This window comes from Marmota monax, unplaced genomic scaffold, assembly GCF_021218885.2.
Source record: "Marmota monax isolate L192 unplaced genomic scaffold, Marmota_monax_Labrador192_F-V1.1 WCK01_AAM20220418_F8-fsc00255, whole genome shotgun sequence".
Lineage (NCBI taxonomy): Eukaryota > Metazoa > Chordata > Mammalia > Rodentia > Sciuridae > Marmota > Marmota monax.
This window is the reverse complement of record NW_026692704.1, coordinates 1,854,847-1,868,531: the sequence shown is the minus strand read 5'-3', so window position 1 is coordinate 1,868,531 and position 13,685 is coordinate 1,854,847.

Genomic DNA, 13,685 nt, shown 5'->3' with positions numbered 1-13,685 from the left:
ACACTAATCATAGCACTAATACTAGTCCTATTTGAACCCTAACCTTAACCCTATACATAACCCTAGCTCTAAGACTAACTTAACTCACACCCTAGCCCTATTTCTATTTATAACCCTATTCATTACCGTAACACTCACAATAGTAATAACCTGAGCCCTGAACCTAGCCACAGCCCTAACCCTAGATCTAACCATAACTCTGAGTCTAACACTAATCTTAAGCCAAAACCTCAATCTACCACTAGCTCTAACACTATTGCTAATTCAAAAACTAGCCCTAATCCAAGCCCGATCCCTAAAACAAAACCGAGCCATTGCTCTCACCCTAAACCTTAACCACAACCGAAACCTAACCCATAACTAGTCATAACCCAAGCTCAAATTTGAGTCTTAGGCCTAAATCTAACCCTCACTCTGACTTATATCCAAACACAAACCCAGCTCTAAATATCACCCTAACCCTAAAACTACTGCTAACACTAGACCTAGCTGAAACTCTAACCCTAAAACTAGCACTAATATTAACCCTATCCTTAAATTGGCCTTAGCCAAACCATAGCCCTATCTCTAACTTAAAAAAGCCCTAATCTGAGCCCTAAAACTAGATTTAATCCTAACCCTAACCCTAAAACAAGCCCTAAACCTAACTCTTATCCTAACCCTAACCCTAGCTCTAATCCTATCCATTACCCTAAGCCAAACCCTATTCATATTGCTAACTCTAATCCTAAACCTAATTCTTAGTGAAACCCAAACAATATTACTAATCCTAACACTAGCCCTCATTTTAGATCTAACCCTAACCCAAAACCTCACCCTAACCTTCAACCTTATTCTGACCCTAACACAAATTATAGGTCTAAACCTGACCCTAAACCTAAATCGAAACCTAAAACTAGCCCTACCTGCAACCTTATATTTAAACCTAACCCAATCACTAGTCATAGACCTAAACCTAATCCTATATCAAGCTATAACTCTAGCCTTTGACCTAAACAAAAATTTAGTCCTAGCCCTAACAACAACCCTTAACCTAAACCAAACACTAACCCTACCATAAGACCTAACACTAGTCCTATTCTGGCTTTCACCCTAACTCTAACTTTAATCTGAACACTGGCCCTGACACTAACATTAAACCTAGCTTTAAACCTGAGCCTAACCCAAAATCTAAACCTAAAACTAGACCTAACCATAACCCTAACCCTAAAACTAGCTCTAATCAGAACCCTAGATCTTACATTACACATAGCACTAACCCTAGGCCTAAACCTAATAAAAAACTTAACCCTAAAGGAGGCCTAAACCCACCCTAAGCATAAACCTTACCTTAAACCTAACCCTAGTACTAACCCTAATCATAAACCTTACCTTAGTTTTAACCCTAGCTCAAAGCCTAACCCTTAGCATAAACATAACCCTAGCACTATCCCAAACCATAACCCTAACCATAGCGCTAATCCTAAACGTTACCCTAGACCTATCACTAGCTCTAACCCTAGCCATTACCCTAACTCTAACCCTGACCCTAATGATAACCCTATCCCTAACCCTAACCAAAACCCTAACCCACACAATAAACCTAACACTAGACCTAACCCTAAACCTAACCTTGCCATAGCCTTAAACAAAACTCAAACCCTAAACCTTACCCTAAAACCAACAGTAAACCTAGCCCTAAAACTAAACTTAAACCTAAACCTGTATTTAACTATAAAGGTACCCTTACGTCTAACCCAATCTATTACCCTAAACCTAACCCTAAACATAATGAAAATCCTAGCTCTAAACCTAAACCTAATCCTGACCAAAACACTAATCCTAACCCTCATCCTAGACCTAACCCTAGTTCAAATCCTAACCTTTACCCTAAATCTAACCCTAACCCTACCCTAAGCTAGGGTTAATAGAACTAACCCAAAACCTAACCTAACCCTAGCCCTAATCCTAATCTAACCCTAGCCCTAATCATAGCTCTAACCCTATATATTATCCTTATGATAACACTAATCATAATGCTAACCCTAGGCATAACCCTAACCCTTTTGCTAACCCTAAAGCTCTCCATTGCTCTAAAACTACCCTAAAACCTAAACCTAACCCAATTAATTACCCTAACCCTAACTCTAACCGTAATGCTCATTTGAGCCTTATCCCTAAACCTTAACCTAAAACAAACCCTAACTCTGATCCTGACCCTAAAAATACACCTAACTCTTAAACTGGCCCTTACATTAAATCTAACACTTACACTAGACCTAGACACAACCTAACCCTAATCTACACCAAAATGTAACACTAGACCTGACATTATCCCTAGCCCTAATTCTAGACGTAACCCTAAAACAAAATGTAGCCCTCATCCTAGACGTAAACCTAGCCTTAATCATAACCCTAACCCCAACCCTATACCTAACCCTAATTCTAACTCTCACCCTACCTCTAAACCTAGCTATAACACCATACCTTACCTTAAAATTAACTATAACCCTAGCCATAACACTAGGCCTAAGCTGAATTCTAACCCTATCCCTAATCCTAGCTTTAACATAGCCCTATCCCTAAAACTAACTGAAACACTAGACTTAAGACTAACACTAACTCTAACCCTAGCCCTAATCCTAGTTCAAACCCTATCTTTCCCCTTAACCATTAAACTAGCCGAAACACTTGCCCTATAGTTAGACCTAGACCTAATCCTAAATCTAATGATGAATCCAAATCTAACCCTAACCAAAAGACTAAGCCTAACACTAACACTAGCCCTAACCCTAATGCTAATCTTATAACTAGCCCAAACCCTAAACCTAGGACTGAAACAAAACTGAGCAACAGCCCTAACGCTAAATCTTAACTTAAACAAACCCTAACACTACACCTAGACATAATCCTAGCCCTAATTTGAGTACTAACACTTACCATAAAACCTGCACTGAACCTGACTCATATCCTAACACTGACGCTAGCTCTAAAGACCACCCTAAACTTAAACAAAACACTAACAGTAACCCTATCCATAATTCAAGTCATAACCCTAAACTTAAACCTAACCCTGACCCTAACTGATATCCTAACAGTCACACTAGCTCTAAACACAGCCCTCACCTTAAACCGAACACTAACAGTAACCAAGCACTTATTTGAGTCCTAACCCTAATCCTAAAACTAACCCTGATGCTGACTCATATACTAACAATAAACCTATCTCTGAATATTACAATAATTTTAAACCTGAACCTAACACTAGATCTACCCCTACGATTAACCCTAAAACTAACCTGAACTGTAAGACTAGCTCTTACATTAGCCAATGCCCAAATCTAGCTCTAACCCTAACAGAAAACAACTAGCCCTAATCCGAGCTCTAAAACTATATTTAACCCCAACCCTAACCCTAACTCTAGCATTAACCCTAGCTCTAAGACTATCACTTAACCTAAGAAAAACCCTAACCCTAATGTAACCCTAGACCTATCTCTAATTCTTAGGCTAACCAAAACACTAACCCTATTAATAGTCATAACCCTAGACCTCATTCTAGGTCTAACCCTATCCCAAACCCTAACGCTAACCATGACCCTTATTCTGACCCTAACACTAACCCTGGGTCTAAAACTTACCCTGAACCTAGAACAAACCCTATCACTAGCCCTAGACCTAAACCAAATTCTAAATCTAGCCTTAACTCTAGCCCTAGACCTAAACATAAACCTAGCCCTATCAATAATCTTAACCTAACTCAAACACTAACCCTACCCCTAGACCTAAACCTAGTCCTAATTCTGGCTGTAACCCTAACTCTAACTCTAACCCAAACACTGGCCCTGCCTTTAGAGTACACCTATCACTAAATATGACCCTACCCGAAAATCTAAACTTAACACTAGCCCTAGCCATAACCCTAAACATACTATTAGCCCTCAACATAACCCTAGCTCTTACATTACCCATAGCCCTAACCCTAGGCCTAAACTTAACACAAATCTGGAGCTATTCCTTGACCTAAATCAAGCCTTAAGCATAACCCTAACCCTAAACGTAACCATAACTTAACCCTCACCTTAGTCCTAATCCTAGCTCAAAGCCTAAACATTACTCCAAACATAAACCTACACCTATCTCTCAATCTAACCCTAACTCTAGCCCTAATCCTAACTTTAATCCTAGCCCTAAACCTAGCTCTAAACCTACCCATTATTCTAAACCTAAACCTAACCTTATTGATAATACTAGGCTTAACACCAAACCTAAATCTAACTGGAAAACTAAATCTAGACCTAACCTTAAACCTCACACTTGCCATATACAAAACCCTACCTCAAACCCTAACCATTACTATGAACCTAAACATAACTATAGCCCTAAATCTAAGCCTAAACCACAATTTAATATTAAACATGGCCCTATATCTACATCTAATCAAACACATTACCGTAACCCTAACCCTATCCCTAATGATGTCCCTAGCCCTAATCCTAACCCTAACTCTATGACAACTATAATCTTATCCCTAGAAGTAACCCTAAACCTAACCCTCATCTAGCCCTAAACCTAGCTCAAAACCTAACCCTTATGCTAAACATAAACCTAAGCCTAACTCTAGTTTTATCCCTAACCCTAACCCTAATTCAAGACCTATTCCTAACCATAAACCTATCTCTAAACTTAGCTCTAATCCTATCCATTATACTAAACATAACCCTTACCCTAATGTGAATCCTAGGCCTAACCTTAAACCTATTGCTAACCCTAACCCTATCAATTACACTAAACCTAATGTAAACTCTAAAAAAATCCCTATCATTACCCTAACCCACACACCTGAACACTGGCCCTGACACAAAACATTAAACCTAGCTCTAAACCTGACCCTAACCCCAAACCTAAACCTACAACTAGACCTAGCCATAACCCTAACTTTAAAACTAGCTCTAATCAGAACCCTAGATCTTACCTTATACATAGCAATAAACCTAGGCCTTAACCTAACACAAAACTTAAGGCTAATTGAGGCCTAAACCTTCCCTAAGCATAACCCTCACCCTTAAACCTAGTCCTTACCCTACCCTAACACTTACCTTAGACCTAACCCTAGCTGAAAGCCTAACCCTTAGGCTAAACATAACCCTAGCATGATTCCTAATCATAACCCTAAAACTAACCATAACCCTAATGCTAATTCAGGCCCTAACCCTAAACGCTAACCTCAGCCAAACTCTAACACTGTCCCTGACCCTAAAATATCTCCTAGATCTAAAGTTGACTTTTATACTAAATTTAACCCTTACACTAGACCTAGGCATAACACTAATGCTAAAACTATCCCCAATGTAAGCTTAGACCTGACATTAGCCATACCCTAATCTTAGCCCTAAACCTAACACAAATACCAGCTCTTATCCTAGCCCTAAACCTAGCCTTAATCCTAACTCTAAACCTAACTTTAGGCCTAATCAAAAAACTAACCCTAGCCCTAATCTTAGCACTAATTTAGTCCTATTCCTAACCTTAGACCTACCCCTAGCCCTACTATTAACTCTAACTCTCACACTAGCCACATCCCTAGTTCTAACTCTATCCCTTACTGGAACCCTAATCCTAGCCCTAAACCTAACCTTAGCCCTAGCCCTATCATTAGCTCTAGCCCCAACATAGATCTAATTTTAAATCTAAATCAAACCTAACCCTAGGCCTAACATAACCCTAACACTAACTCTAAATCTAAATTTAACCCTAGCCCTAAAACAAAACCAAGCCATAGCCCTAACCCTAACCCTTAACCTAAACCAAATCCTAAACCTAACCCTAGCCTTAGCTCTAGTTCTAGTTTTAAGCTGAAAACTAGAACTAACACTGACCCTGACTCTGACCATAATACTAATCTTAGTCTAAACATCACCCTAACCCTAAACCTAAAACTAAAGCTACACCTACCACTAACCTTAAACCTAAATTTAACCCTAATTGTAACCCTGGTACTTACATTAGCCTTACCCCTAACCCTAGCACTAACTTAACCCAAAACCTAGTCCTAATCCAATCCCTAACCCGAGTTTTAACCCTAACCTTAATCTTAAGCCTATCCCTACTCAAAACCATAACCCTAGCCCTAACCCTAGCTCTAAACATATCCATTGTCATAACCATAACCCAGGCCTAAACCTCACCCTCTCCCTAATCCTAAACCTATGCATTACCCTAAACCAAACCTAAACCCTGAACCTCATACTATCATTACACTAACACTAACCGTAACACTAATTTGAGCCCTAACTTTAAAACTTAACCTATCCGAAACTTCTAATCCAGAACTTGACCCTAATTATACCCCTAGCTCTAAACCTGACCCTAACCCTAAACCTGACCCTTACATTACATGTAGCCATAAACCTAACCCTAAATCTATCTTTAACCTTAGATCTGATATTAGCCCTAGCCCTCATCCTAGCCCCAAACCAAGTCTTAATCATAACCCTAACCCTAAGCATAGCCCTAACCCTATTGTAACTCTCACCCTTTCTCAAAACCTAGCTATAATGCCACTCCTTAACTTAAACTTAACCCTAACCCTAACCCTAATACTAGGCCTAAGGTGAACAATAAACCCTAGCCCCATTTCTATCCCTATTTTAAACCTATTTCTAACCCTAATCCTAGCCCTAAGAGTAACTCTAACTCTCACAGTAGCTCTATCCCTACTTCTAATCCTATCTATTACCATAATCATAATTCTAGCCCTAACCCTGGCCCTAAACATAGCCATAACCATTCCCTAATCCTTATTCCTAGTCCTAATCCTAGATCTAAACCTAACTCAAAATCTAACCTTAACCCTAAGCCTCAGCCTAACATTAACACTAGCCCTATCTCTAATAGTAATCATAAAACTAGCCCTGAACCTAACCCTTGCAGTAAAACAAAACCTACCAATAGCCCTAACCCTAAACCTTAAATTAAACCACACATTAACACTATGCCTAGACCTAACCCTAGACCAAATTCAAGTCTTAATATTAACCTTAATAATAACCCTAACTCTGATTCATATCCTAACAGTCACATTGGCTCTAAATACCACCCTAACCTTATACCAAACCCTTACATTAACCCTAGCCTCAATTGGAGTCCTAACACTAACCCTAAAACTAAACCTAACCCTTACTATTAAACTAACACTAACACTAGCTCTAAATTTCATGCTAACTTTAAACATAATTCTAACAAGAGAGGATTAACCCCTAACCATAACCCTAAAACTAATCCTAGAAACCCTAGTTCTTACATTAGCCATTGCTCTAAGCCTAGCCATAACCCTAACACAAAAACGAGTTTTAATATGAGTTCTAAACCTAGCTTTAACCCTAACCGTAGCACTAACCCTAGGTCTAAGCCTATCCCTTACCATATGCCAAACCCTAAAACTAATGCTTATCCTTATCCTAACACAAATCATTAACCTAACCAAAACCCTAACCCTTTAACTAGTCCTAACCCTAGTCCTCATTCTAGCTCTAACTATAATCCAAACTCTAACCCTAACCCTGACCCTTATTCTGACCCTAACACTAATCATTGGTCTAAGCCTGAACCTAAATCTAAACTGAACTCTAATTCTAGACCTATGGTAACCTTAAACCTAAACCTTAACCTAACACTAGCCCTAGACCTAAACCTAATCCTAATCTATTCATAACTCTAGCCCTAGACCTAAAAAAGCTAGCCCTAGCCCTAACAATAACACTTAGCCTAAAGTTAAACACTAACCCTTCACCTAGACTTAACCGTAGTCCTAATTCTGGCTTTCACATTAAACATAACCCTAAACTGAACACTGACCCTGACACTAACACTAACCGTAGCTCTAAACATCACCCTAACATTAAACCTAACCCTAAAACTATACTTAGTTCTAACATTAACCCTAAAACTAGCCCTAATCATAACAAAGTTCTTAAATTTTCTATAGCCCTAACCTATTGCAAAACCAATCCCTAACCCAAGCACTACCCTAGATTTAACCCTAAAGCTAACTATAACCTAACTTTAGCCATAACCCTAAACCTAATCTTAAGCATAATACTAGCCCTATCACTAGCTCTAACCCTATCCATCACCCTAATGATAACCCTAACACTTCTGCTAACCATAGGCCATACCCTTATCCTATCCATAACCTTTATCCTATTCATTACCCTACACCTAACATGAATGCTAAACCTAAAACTATCATTAACCTATGCCTAACCATAATGATAACTTGAGCCTTAAACCTAAACCTTAATCTAATAAAAACCCTAAATCTGACCATGTCCCTAATATACCCATAGCTGTAAACCTGCCCTAACAAGAAACCTGACCCATACACCTAGCTATAAGCCTATCCCTAAAACTCTCTCTAACTGTAACCCTAAGCCTGACATTAGCCCTAGCTTTAATCCTAGTTCTAATCCTAACAGAAACCTTAGCCATCATCCTAGCCATATACCTTGCCTTAATCATAAATGTAACCCTAACCATAACCCTAATTCTAATCCTCAACCTAGTTCTAAAAAGAGCTATAATCCCTAACCCTAACCCTAACCTAACCCTAACCCTAACCCTAACATTAACCTTAGCCCTAAAACTAGGCCCAAACCTAACACTAACCCCAGTTCTAATCCCAGCCCTAATCCTAATCCTAGCCCTAAACCTAAAATGAACTGTAGCCCTCATCTTAGCTCTAAACCTAACACAAACCCCAGCACTTATCCTAGCCCTAAACCTAGCCTTAATCCTAACTCTAAACCTAATTTTAGCCTAATCCAAAAACCTAACACACCATAACCCTAGCCCTAAGACTAACTCAAACTTTCACCCTAGCCTTATACCTAGTTCTAACCCTATCCCTTACCATCACCCTATACCTAGCCCTAAACTTAGCCCTAATCCTAACCCTATCTTTACCCCTAGTTAAAATCCTAGATCTAAACCTAACTCTAAATCTAACCCTAAACCTAAGCCTAAGCTTCACACTAACACTAGCCCTAATCCTAACATTAATCCTAAAAATAGCCCTAACTCTACCCCAACCCTAAAACAAAACCGAATCATAACACTAACACTAACATTTAACCTAAACCAAATCCTAACCCTACACCTAGCCCTAATCCTATCTCTAATTCTAATCCTAACTCTAACCTGAAAAGTAATCCAGACCCTGACTATGACTCTAACATTAAATCTAGCTCTAAACATCATCATAACAGTAAACTTAATCCTAACACTAGACGTAGCCCTAACCCTGACCCTATCAATAGCTCTAAGAATAATACTACTTTGTACATTACCCGTAGCCTTAAACCTAGCCCTAACCTAACCCAAATGCTAGCCTTAATTCGAGTACTGAACCTATTTTTTTATTATTCATTTTTTAGTTTTGGGTGGACACAACATTTTTATTTCATTAGTATGTGATGGTGAGGATTGGACACAGCACCCTGTGCATACTAGGTGAGCACGCTACTTCTTGTGCCACATCCCCAGCCCTTAAACCTAGCTTAAACACTAAATGTAAACCTAACCCTAACCCAAAGAAAGCACTAATCCTGTCCATAACCCTACCCCTAATATTAGGTCTAACCCTATACATTACCCTAATGATAACCCAGCACTTACTCTAACCCTAGGCCTAAACCTAACCCTATCCATTACATTAAAACACATCTAAACCCTAAACCTAACCCTTTCATTACCTTAACCCTAACTTAATGATAATGCAAGCCCTAAACCTAAACCCTAACCTAAACCAAACCCTCACTTGATCCTGTCCCTAATAATAACCCTAGCTCTAAAACTGACCCTTAGTATAAAACTAACCCCTACACTGGAAAAAGCCATAAAGCTAACACTAAATCTATCCCTAATTGTAATCCTAGACCTGTCATTAGCCCTATCCCTAATACTAGCCCTACCCCTAACACAAACATTAGCCCTCAACTTAGCCCTAAACCTACCCTTAATCATAACCCTAAACCTAACCCTAGACATAACCCTAATACTAACACTAGCTTTAGCCTCAACCTAGCTATAACCCAATACCTTACCCTAAATGTAATCCTAACTCTAACACTAACCCAAGGCCTAAACCTAACACTAACACTAGCCATAATTTAGCCCTATCCCTAACCCTAACCCTAAGACTAAATCTAACTCTCATGCTAGCTCAATCATTAGTTATACCCTCTCCTTTACTATAATCCTAAACCTAACCCAAACACTAGTCTTAACCCTTGCCCTATCCTTAGCCCTAGCCCTAGCCATAGATCAAAACCTAACTCTAAATCTAACCCTAACCCGAAGCCTAAGCCCAACCATTATAAATACATTTATATCTAGACTCTATGTCTACAGATGTTGGCTTCAATTATTATTTAGAATATAATCATTAGTTTCATAAAAGCATACCATTTCTGGTAGTGTATAGAGAAATGAGAGTCAGGGGTTGGATGCTTTGTTAAGGGGGAAAGGAGTGAGGGTATGTGATTAATCTAACTTAGCAACTTTGGAGTAGAACTCTAATGAATAGACAGGGGGAATTTATGGAAGAAGGTTTAAATTCAAACTCCTTATCTGAATTCATAAAATTACCCTATGTGTAAATAGTAAAAGCTAGGAGGCTGAAAGTGGGATAGAGGGAGAAAGAAAAAAGAAGAAAAAATAACAACCAATGAAAGAAAGAGAGGAGAAAAAAAATAAGTGCAAATAAAGAGGTGGTGAGGTGGGGCCTATGAAATTCCTCTATATTATACTATTCTAGTGATTCAGTTCTTAAAGTCCAATTTCATGGAAAGTTCTGGGTTTCACATATGTTGATGTTGTGAGGAACAGAGGGGGAATGGTAGAGGAGACTGGATGATAAGAGCAAGAAAATAAAAGTAAGAAAGATAAAAAAAATATGTCTCTCAGAACTCTGTTTTCTTTTCTTGTAGTAGGTGGAGTTGTCTATTCCTAGCTTGAGTCTCTGTGCTCAGGGTGGTGGAGGTAGCCATGGTGAGAGGGCTTGAGCTTCTACATGGAGCCTCCCTACTCTTATCTCTGAATTGGAAACCAGGTACCTGTACAGTTGCTGTTCCACATTGATAGCTATTCTCCCCAAAAGTTTGTGAGAAAAATCTTGAGTTATCACAGCTGGAGGTAGGGGAGTTGGAAACCGGGTACCTGATAAGCTGCAAAACCAACCTGGTAGTCATGTCCACGGATAGATTGCAAGTAAGGTTTTGCAAGATGGATTCCATCTATTACCCATTATGGTGTTTGGTGAGGTGGGTGGTTCTGGAGTGAACTTGTGCTGTGCCCAGAGCTCGGTCTTTTGACAAGCAAGAAAGCCTTTGTGTTCTGTGCTGCCTTCCACCTGTGCAGAGGGCATGTGTGTGGCTGAGACTGCTTTCTGTGCCCAGAGGAACTGCACAGCCGAGAATTCCATCTGCGCTGAGAGCACACATGTGGCCCTAGTTTTCTTCAAAATTCTATGATGCTGGGCAGGATTCATCTTTTACTTAGCCTTACTATGCTCCACAGGTTTGGGCCTTCTCGGTTCAATGGTTTGCTGTCAGTAATAGTTTGTATTTTTAAGGTTTCCCTTTATTATGGCTTATTGATGTGAATGAAAATTTAGCTGGAAATCAAACAGGATTGGCAGCAGGTACTTGAAACGTCAAACAATCAATTCTCACTGGGCACTCTCTGGTTTCTTTTCTTTCTTTCTTTCTTTTTTTTTTTTTGAAGGTAGGCCAAACATGAAGCATGCAAAGGAAACTGTATCTGAGAGCCCTTAAAGAGAAAACAGAGAAACATGTATGTACTGAAATAAGTCTCTCAACAATTTGATCAGATTTCTTTGATACTGTGCAGTATTCATCTTTTAGCTTGCTCCACTAGGCTCCCCAAGGCTGGCAATTCTAGGGTCAATGGTTCTCTTAACAGGTAAGTGTTAGTGTTACAGTTAGGGATAGGGCTAGCTTTAGAGCTAGTGATAGGGTTAGAGATTGTTTTCTTCAAATTTCTTTGATACTGGGAAAATTTATCTTTTACCTAGCCTTACTATGTGCCCCACTTTTGGGCCTTCTCGGTTCAATGGTTCACTGTTGGGAATGGTTTTTTTGTAATGTCTCACTTCATTTTAACCTATATGGGTAAATGAGAATGGAGCTGGAAATCAGAGGGTTGGTGCTAGCTGGTTAAACTTTACATACTCAATCAGTTGTCTTTGGGCACTCTCTGGTTTCTTCCTCGTAAAAGTAGCCATAAGCTGTAGCATGCAAAACAACTTTATCCAAGAGCACTTTAGGAGAAAACAGTGCAATATGCATGTACTGAAGTACTTCCCCCAATTATTTGGTCAGATTCCTTTGATACTGTGCAGGCTTTATCTGTAAGCTTAGCCCATTAGTCTCCCCAAGTTTAAAATTTCTATGATCAAAGGGTCTCTTAAGAGTTTAGGCTGTACAGGGATTTCTGTCAGCACATAGAGGGCAGAAGCTCGGCTCAGAGGGCACAGCTCCGCCTATTGGAAGAGAAGAAAATGGGATTCAGCCATAGAACAGGGGATGCCAGCATAGCAGAGATCTGATGTCATCGGACAGCGGCCTAGGAGAGAACTTCATCGGTGCCAGCGGCGACGGAAACAGTTGGTCCCCTGGTAGGGAGGGTGAGTCACAGATACCCTAGTCTCTCTCGCTTTGTCTTGGAGCCAGAGGGTAGGAGCGGGGCCACCACCCACGCCCACAAGGTAGGCAGACCTGAGACCAACCTGCAGATCAGGCCCAGCGGTCTGCAGGCATGGTAGGAGGGGCAGGGCAGAGCCACCGCCCGTGCCGGCAAGGTAAGCAGACCTGCAACAGACCGGCGGATCAGGCCCAGTGGCCTGCCAGCGTGGTACACACTTCACCACAACTGGAGTAGGGACAGAGCAGAGCCTTCGCCCGCACCCAGATCAGGCCCAGCGGCCCGTCTGTGTGGTGGTCAAGTGACCCCAATTGGAGTGGGGGCGGAGCGGAACTGACACCCATGCCCGCAAGGTGGGCAGACCGGCGACCAACCTGCAGATCAGGCCTAGCGGTCCCCGGCCTGGTAGGAGGGGCAGGGCAGAGCCTTCACCCCCACCTGCAAGGTAGGCAGACCTGCGACAGAACGGCGGATCAGGCGCAGGGGTCCGCGGTCGTGGTAGACACCTCACACCAATTGGAAGAGGGGCAGAGCAGAGCCCCTGCCCGCACCTGCAAGGGAGACTTTTCAACTATACAAGAGCAATATAAATATATGGGGGGGGGAATTTAAAAAACACAACAGTTTCACCAAGAAGAAAGAAACGCAGCAGTATGAAAAGACAAGGAAAGAAAGGACTACAAGCAATGCAGGTCAACTCAACTTTAGAAGAGGTAACAGCTGCAGCAGATGGAATGTCAGATAAAGAATTCAGGATATATATGCTTCAGATGATCTGGAGTATCAAGGAAGACATTAGACAGCAAAATCAGACAATGAAAGATCACTTCAACAAGGAATTACACAAACAAATCCAGGAAGCAAAGGATCAACTATACAGGGAGATAGAGGTTATAAAAAACAAACAAACAAACAGAAATCCTAGACATGCATGAAGCAATAAACCAACTTAAAAACTCAATTGAGAATACTACCAGCAGAGT